Source organism: Lagenorhynchus albirostris, chromosome 8 (genome assembly GCF_949774975.1).
Source record: "Lagenorhynchus albirostris chromosome 8, mLagAlb1.1, whole genome shotgun sequence".
Taxonomy (NCBI): Eukaryota; Metazoa; Chordata; class Mammalia; order Artiodactyla; family Delphinidae; genus Lagenorhynchus; species Lagenorhynchus albirostris.
In genome coordinates this window covers 10,975,673-10,984,722 of record NC_083102.1, presented here as the reverse complement: position 1 = coordinate 10,984,722, position 9,050 = coordinate 10,975,673, and the positions used below count along the sequence as shown (strand labels likewise).

Sequence of the window (9,050 nt, the reverse complement as noted above, 5' to 3'; positions counted from 1 at the left end):
AGTAGACATAGCAATCCTAAATGTGTATCACCAAACAAAAGAGTTTCAAAATATATGATACAAAAATGTAGACAAATCGACACATGGTTAGAGACTTCAGCACTGCCATTTCAAAAACTGATAGAACAACTAGAGAGAAAATCAGCAAGAATATGGAAGAACTCAACAGCTCCATCAACGAAAAGAATCTAATAGTCATTTATAGAACATTCCATAAAATTTATAGAACAACAGCAGAATGCACATTCTTTTCAAGGGCTGACAGAACAGTTAGATCTATTCTAGCCTGTAAAAACACCTCACCAAATTTAAAAGAAATAATCATATGGAGTAAATTCTTCAACCACAATGGAATCAAACTAGAAATCAATATAAGAAAGACAGAAAAATCTCCAACACTTGGAAATTTTAAAATACACTTTTAAAAAACTTATAAGTCAAAGAAGAAGTCTCAAGAGAAATAAAGAAAATATATTGAACTGAATGAAAATAAAAATACAACATTTCAAAGTTCAGAGAGGGAAACATACCAATAAATGTGTACATTAGGAAAGAGGAAAAGTTTCAGATGAGTAATAGATGTCCTTACCTCAAGAACCTAGAAAAAGAAGAGCAAAATAAATCCAAAGCAAGCAGAGGGTGGGAATTAACGAAGATTAGAACAGAAAACACTGAAATTTAAAGCAAAAAAATCAGTAAAGCAAAGAGCTGTTTCTTTTAACGGATCAATAAAATTTAGAAATTTTATCAGTAAATCAGTGAAGCAAAGAGCTGTTTCTTTTAACGAATCAATAAAATTTAGAAAACTCTAGCAGGATTTATAAGGGAAAGACACAACCTAAAAATATGAGAATGAAACAGGGCATCACTGCAGACATCAAAGGATAATAAAGGAAATTGTAAACAACTCAACACATATAAATTTGACCACTTAGACAAAATGGAACACTTCCTCAAAAAAAAGCAATCACAACTCACCCAATATGAACAGACAATTTTCATAGCACTATAACCATATAATATGAATTAAGAAAAGTTAATTAATAATTTTAAAATACCAAAAATCAAATTTAGGAAAGCGAAGACTTATGTTTACACAAACACACCCCGCCCCCCCCAAAAAGACCCTGTACGTGTATGTTTATAGCAGCTTTTTTTGTAATAGCTCAAAACTGAAACAATCAACAGGCGAATAGTTAAACTGGGATACATAGAATATGGCTCAGTAATACAAAGGAGCAGACCACTGATACATGTATCAACCTGGTTGAATCTCCAGAGAAGTATGCTAAGTGGGGGGGCGGGGGGAAGCCAAGCACAAAAGATTATATACTAATCACACTGTATGATTACATTTATGTAATAATTTTGAAATATCAAAATTATATAGAACAGATTTGTGGTTAAGGACAGAGTGGGTGTGGGTGGGAAGTCGATGTGGCTAGAAAAAGGCAACATGAGAGATTCTTGTGCTGATGAAAATGTTATTATGCACCTTGACAATATAGTGATTATGATATTGTATCATAATTTTGAGAGATGTTACCAGTGGGGAACCCACATTCTGGAAAAAGATGTCCTCAGTACCTATATTCAACAAAATCCTCACGTCCAGACTCTTTAAAGAATGCTTACAAATTAACAAGAGGGAAAAAAAAAAAACCCTCAAAAATTGGGCAAAAGATTTGAACAGGCACTTCATACAAAAGGATATCTAAAAGGTCAATGAGCATATGACAATGTGTTCAATACAATTACTCATCAATAAAATATAAATAAAATCACAGAGAAATACCACAGTGGTTAAAATTACAAAATTAATATCAAGTGCTGTTAGGAATGTAAAATTATAAATCCACACTGGAAAACTGTTTGGCAATACCTACTAAAAATAAATCTGTGCCTATCCTATGGTTTGGTAATGCTATTCCTTGGTATATACGCAGTGAAAACATGTATAAGAATATTCATAGAAACTTAAGTTACAATAGCCAAAAACTAGAAATAACCCAAATGTCCATGAACAGTAGAATAGATGAATGAATTTTGGAATGTTCGTATTGAATATTACGCAGCATAAAAAAGAATGAACTTCTGATACCCAAACAACGTGGGTGAATCTCAAAAACATTATATTGGGTCAAAGAAGCCAGAGACAAAAGCATCCATAGTGTGTAATTTATTTACATGAGATTCAAAAACAGGCAAAACTAATCTATGTGATGGAAGTCAGAATAGTGGTTACCTCGGAGTAGGAAAGTGATTTCTAGCGATGAGGTGGCCACAGGAATTTTCTCTTGTGATGGAGATGCTCTGTACTTTCGTCTGGATGGTGCTTCCACACGTGTATTGATATATGAAAATTCATTGAACTATACAGTTAATATTTATAGCTCTAGCACTTGGAACTTCTGACTGGCAGACCATGTGGATCTGAAGGTATCTCTGGTAGATAAAGATGTCTCTGGTAAGCCCCAATGGGTGAATCATGGGACAGGCCACAGGGACTCCGCATCAAGGCTTTCCATCTTCAGCAGAAGACAATACACCTTTCTCAACACCATTCCTCACATATTGCTGAGACTTGGGAGAGACTAATCATAGAGTATCAAGTTACTATAAATCCAGAGTTGCCTGTCTTGAACTGAGATGCTATCAGACTCACCAAATCATAGGAGAGAGTGATCACAGCAATCATGCATCATATTCTGAATGTGGTATAACGTAGGACAAGAGCAGGTGCAGAAGACAAAGTAAGTTGGATGGACAGTTGGCCCAGATCCCCATATCACCTGTATCACTGATGCTTCTCTCTAATGTATGTATGTATTTTTGTGTATGTGTGTGTGCACACGTGTGTATTATCTCCAAGAGATTTCCTACAGCCAGTTGACAATTTAGGAAGAAAGGCCTGATACAAGGATGATTTGGCTAGATATATTGGTGCAATATATGTAATACTCAGGTGGGGGGCCTTAAAGGTAATTAATGAGGGTAAACTTGTCATTGCCCATAGCTAGCCATTCAACTATTCCTCTACCTTGTGGAGAGAAAAGTTTCCTGAGATAAGATATTCATGGACTCCTGAAAAATGGCAAATGTGTTGATTGACTGATAATGGATCTGGAAGGAGGACAGTTGGAATATTGGGTGAATGGAGGTATGGGAAAAAGATGTGGGATGGTACACAAAGTGTATGAATCTGTACATCCCATATTCATGCCAATCAGAGACATCATTGCAGAAGAGGCATTAAACAACCAGGTATAGCCAGTAAGTGTCAGGCAGCCTCTGCTTTCAGCCACTCCAGTGATTACACAGTGAGCACACAGATGCATTAGGCATGGTAACAGAGGTGGGGGCTTTGCACCAGCACAGTCTGCACCTCACCAAGGCTGCTTTACTGTGCTGAGTATCTGTTCTCAATATGGTACCTTCCTCTTAAGGAGACCAATAAGTCAGTTGGCGACATGCTGATTCCTTCTACCCTACAAAGGGCAATGATTCACTGTGAGTGCAGATGACACACATCACAGGTGTGACTTTCCCTTTCTTGTGTGCGGTATCTTGATTAGTACCTCTTGGAGGGCCATTAGATTATCTGATTTCTGATATGGTTTCCCACATAGTATCACCTCAGTCCAATAGGCCTATTTCACAGCAAAGGAAGTGACAAAGGGCAAATGACCAAGGGATTCACGGGTTCCAACACATATTGCATTGCTCAGAACTTGTAGACCTGATAGAAATTGTAACCTGACACACAGATTTAAGGCAGTGGACTGTTGATAACACCCGGAAGAATTGGAATACTGTATTCCTCCAGTATAGACTGGGATAGTAGTATTTGCCTACTCCGATAGGTAGAATACCTATAACCAGCCCCACCATAAGGGTAGAGAGGACAGGAGTTGGCCCTCTGCTTTTACAGAGCTCTATCTTTCCCATAAGGGCAGGTCCGGAAATTATCAAAAAGGGAAGTTTTTCAAAAGTAAGCTTCACTCAGCCCTTGGGCCTTATTCATTCACCCTCCAGGCAGATCACCGAGCTGCGGGGCATGTCCACCGTGAAACCCTAACAGGGGCGCCCACACGTTTCCGGATCTGTGCTCAAGGATGCAGCTTCTGAGTCACTATCTAAAATGATTTCATGGTTATCGCCTTTGAATACAAGTTTATTCTCCTATAAGGTTCACGGCAGCTGGGAAACAGGACTATGTACGCTAAAAGAAATATGGCTTTGGGAGTTAAGGTCAGGTTTCTATTTCACTGTCAGACGATAACCAGGGATGAATCTCTGCATCTCCTGAGTGCCTCTTGAATGTTTGGGAGCTGGAACAACATAAAAATTCATGAAACTATAATAAATTCCTATATTTGGGTACCTGTAATATTCATGGGGTCACCAGAGTATAACTTAATATGTGTGTATCCTTTTAATTATGAAGGTATTTCCTGTTCTTATCTTAACCTCTAAAGATCTCGCTATTTCTCTGGCTTCCTCAGAGACAGAGACTGCCAATCCTCTTCAGTCTCAGAAGGGGAACAGTGGTTGGCTTCTTTACATCTCTATAGGGAGCACGCTGGTGTAAGTGAGACCTACTGTCTCATGCCCTACACAAAGCCCTCATGACAATTGAGAAGGTGCCCTGTGGAGATAATAAACGAATAAAGCCTTCTCTTCTTTTAGGCAACATGAAAAGCCAATATCCTTCCTTGGCAGTTCTCAGAGAAGGAACAAGGCTTCCAGCACCATCAGGAAATTTAGCCACACCAGGTATGTTTGCTTTTTCTGCGTGAAGATTTTGTGAGGTCCTTACACAAAAATCATCCCTAGATACACAAGTTTCTTAATTACTTTTGTGAGTTCTGGTCAAATATATTTTAGCATCATTTTCATTGCCTGTTAGCTTTCACTGTCACTCTTCAATATCATGCAAAAGTATATTTTTATTAATGCTCAAATTTTTCTCATTGATAGTAAAAATAGTAGGCTGAGTAAAAGACACTATTAAGCAATATATCAATATGTTAATATAATCAATATATGAATGGTTATTTTTTACTGGTACCTATTTTTAAGGTAACGAGATAAGTGTGTACGACTTTCTGGTAAATGTTTAATATTAATCAAAAAAGTCCAGTACCTTTTAATTTTAAAAACTAGGCTTAAAGTACCACTAGGCTTAAAGAACCACTGCAGAGACAGTATCTAAAACCACGTATAAAGGGAAGTCAAATATCTAAATATATAAGGACAAATATTCAGTTATTGGATAAGTGTACAAATAGTTATTTATTTATGTACAGTATTATGAGACCAGAGTCTAAGCAGTTAGTATGTGTTCAGAGTTCCTATCATTGATAGCTCCACCCTCAGAACAATGGTAGGTATGTAATAGGAAATCAATAAATACCAAATTATTTTATTTTCAAACTTCTGGACCTGACACTTATCATTGGAATAGCAATAGGGGAGTAAGAAGGCAAATGGGATGATTTTTAAATGGGTTGATAATTTTATAGCCATTTAAATGGAGAATTACTTCTCACTCTTGCTCTGTTCAAGACAAGATGATTTTACATTAAAAAATGGGAATAGGGCTTCCCTGGTGGCGCAGTGGTTGAGAGTCCGCCTGCCGATGCAGGGGACACGGGTTCGTGCCCCGGTCCAGGAGGATCCTGCGTGCCGTGCAGCAGCTGGGCATGTGAGCCATGGCTGCTGGGCCTGTGCGTCCAGAGCCTGTGCTCTGCAACAGGAGAGGGGACAACAGTGAGAGGCCTGTGTAATGCAAAAAAAAAAAAAAAAAAGAATAAAATTTAAGCAAGAAGGGCAATATCACGTTTCTACGTACATTCTAATTGTGGAATCATAGAATAAGAAAGATGATTTAGTTCAATGTCTCAAGGAATTTAAAGACCCCTTTGCAGCATCTCTCACAGAAGTCCTCTAGCTATTGCCAATCACGTGCAGAGACAGTATCTAAAACTGGGTATTTCTAGAGTGTTTATCAGTATTGAGTCAAAATTTAACAAAGTTACTGAATCTGTTTTTGTGTTTAGATAAACAACACAGTACAAATCTATTCAGTCATTCATATAAATGTTCATCTAAGTATTTTGAAAAGCTAAATATGAAAAAATAGACTTTAGGCTGAAAATAAGTCATTATATTTGAACAAGAAGAGATTTTGTGCAATATTAGTTGTGGAGGTGACAACAGATGCAGGAGTAGAAAGTGTGTTTCGACAGGTAGGTGAGAGGCTAATGGTGTATCTGGGAAGTGGTACATCTACCTTTAGTATACCCTGCCCTTGATGAGCCCTTCCAAGTTGAGATTAGACGTACTGCAGCTTAAGGACTTTAGCATGTGTATCAGTTAAGGGTCATAGTTTTTGAAAAAAAAAAAAAACAGAAGTAACTCTAATATGAGCAAAGAAAAGCAGAATTTATTTGAAGGATATGAGGTATCTCAGTGAAAGAAACAAAAACTATGTATTCTATTAACATGTGGCAACATAGTCATTGGGTTGGCCCAAAACTCTGTTCGGGTTTTTCGTACCATCTTAACATCTTACAGAAAAACCCAAACGAACTTTTTGGCCAAACCAATATTTTGAAAACTTAGCCTCTACTAAAAACTTAACAACAAGAAAGGAAATATATGTATATATATGTGTTTATGTATGTATATATTTTAAGGTTACCAAATAAATTCTTTTTTAAAAAATTTTATTTGTTTTGTTTATTTATTTTTAGCTGCGTTGGGTCTTTGCTACTACCTGCAGGCTTTCTCTAGTTGAGGCGAGGCGAGCAGGGGCTAGTCTTCATTGTGGTGCACAGGCTTCTTATTGCAGTGGCTTCTCTTGTTGCGGAGCACGGGCTCTAGGCACGCAGGCTCAGTAGTTGTGGCTTGCGGGCTTAGCTGCTCCACGGCATGCGGGATCTTCATGCATGAGGTCTCGAACCCGTGTCCCCTGCATTGGCAGGCAGATTCTTAACCACTGCACCACCAGGGAAGCCCCAAATAAATTCTTTAAGCATTCATTTAAAAACACAAAAATTCACTGAAAGTGTTTCTGAACACTTTTTTATGCCACAGAAAGGTATAGTTGACATACATCTATTTTCAAAGACTTCTCTTTAACCATGGACATTAACTGAATTTCCTGTGTCATAGGGATATGGGAGACAATATGATATGTATCACAGAGTTCACCCTACTGGGATTTCCCCTTGATGCAACGATTCAGATGCTTCTCTTTGGGCTCTTCTCTCTGTTCTATGTCTTCACCCTGCTGGGGAATGGGGTCATCCTGGGGCTCATCTCACTGGACTCCAGACTGCACTGTACTTCTTCTCTCACACCTGGCCATCATTGACATAGCCTATGCCTGCAACACCATGCCCTAGATGCTGGTAAACCTCCTGAGTCCTGACAAGCCTGTCTCCTTTGCTGGCTGCATGACACAAAGCTTTGTCTTTTTGACATTTGCTGTCACAGAATGTCTTCTCCTGGTGGTGATGTCCTATGATCACCATGTAGCCATCTGCCAGCCCCTCTGATACTCTGCCGTCATGACCTGGAGAGTCTGCATCATGCTGGTGGTGATTTCCTGGACCATTGGAGTCCTTCTGCCTTTGATTCATCTAGTGTTACTTTTACCCTCACCCTTCTGTATATCCCAGAAAATCAATCACTTTTTCTGTGAAATCATGGCTGTTCTCAAACTTGCTTGTACAGATACACACATCCATGAAACTGTGGTACTGGCTGGAATGATTTCTGTGCTAGTGGGACACTTCTCAATTGAAAGCTCATATATGTGTGTCCTCTGTGCCATCTTCAGGATCCAGCCTGGGGAACGTCAAAGAAAAACCTTGTCCATCTGCTCATCTCACCTCTGTGTGGTTGGACTCTTCCATGGCATAGCCATTATCATGTATGTTGGACCCAGATATGGGAACCCCAAGGAACAGAAGAAATATCTTTTCCTGTTTCACAGACTTTCAATCCCATGCTCAACCCCCTTATCTATACTCTTAGGAATTCAGAAGTAAAGAATGCCTTGAAGAGAGTGCTGGGAATAGAGAGGGCTTTATGAAAAGATGGTGGTATCGGGGTTGACAGTGACCTAGGAGGATATTATCTTAAGAGGTCCCAAACCCAATTCAGCATAAGATTATCTAAGACTCTTATTAAAAATAGAACTGTTGGGGCTTCACTGGTGGTGCAGTGGTTGAGAGTCTGCCTGCAAATGCAGGGGACGTGGGTTCAGGCCCTGGTCTGGGAGGATCCCACATGCCGCGGAGCAACTAGGCCCGTGAGCCACAACTACTGAGCCTGCGCGTCTGGAGCCTGTGCTCTGCAACAAGAGAGGCCGCGGCAGTGAGAGGCCCGCGCACCGTGATGAAGAGTGGCCCCCACTTGCCACAACTAGAGAAAGCCCTTGCACAGAAACGAAGACCCAACACAGCCATAAATAAATAAATAATTTTTTACAAAATATTGAGTTCCCTGTGCTGTACAGTAGGTCCTTGTTCATTATCTATTTTATATATAGTAGTGTGTATATGTTACTCCCAAACTCCTAACTCTCACTTTTATAGTGCTATTCTTAAGCATAGGTAAGGAAATTCAGTCCTCTGTAAATGTGAACTGATGGTTATTCTGCTATGGGGACAGTTTGAGGAAAAGTTAATGCTAACTTTTTGAACATATTCCTCACAAATAGTGTACGTATGTGTAGAATTTGGTTAACTTTGTTCTACACAGTGGTTAAGTAGCTGCATGAAAGCAATAACCTTGTGAACATTGACACTAGGTAGAAAAATAAGAAAAGCCCGTATGATGGATTTAAGTTAAATATATGGAATCGTTTTCGCAAACCAAGGAAGATTATACTGGGATGTATTATGGAGTGATCTTTCATTTCAGGGGAGAATGACATTAGTTCAGTCCTTGTGTTTATGTCTCATCAACAAAACCACAATATATAATCTATGAAGCCCGTACACATCTTATCCATTACCCATAACTTGGAGAACAGT

General features: G+C 39.0%; 1 pseudogene; it reads left to right on the top strand.

Annotated features, from left to right (window-relative positions):
• Positions 1–7,183: 7,183 nt before the first annotated feature.
• LOC132524082 (olfactory receptor 2A7-like) lies at positions 7,184–8,104 on the top strand (annotated as a pseudogene).
• Positions 8,105–9,050: the final 946 nt, after the last annotated feature.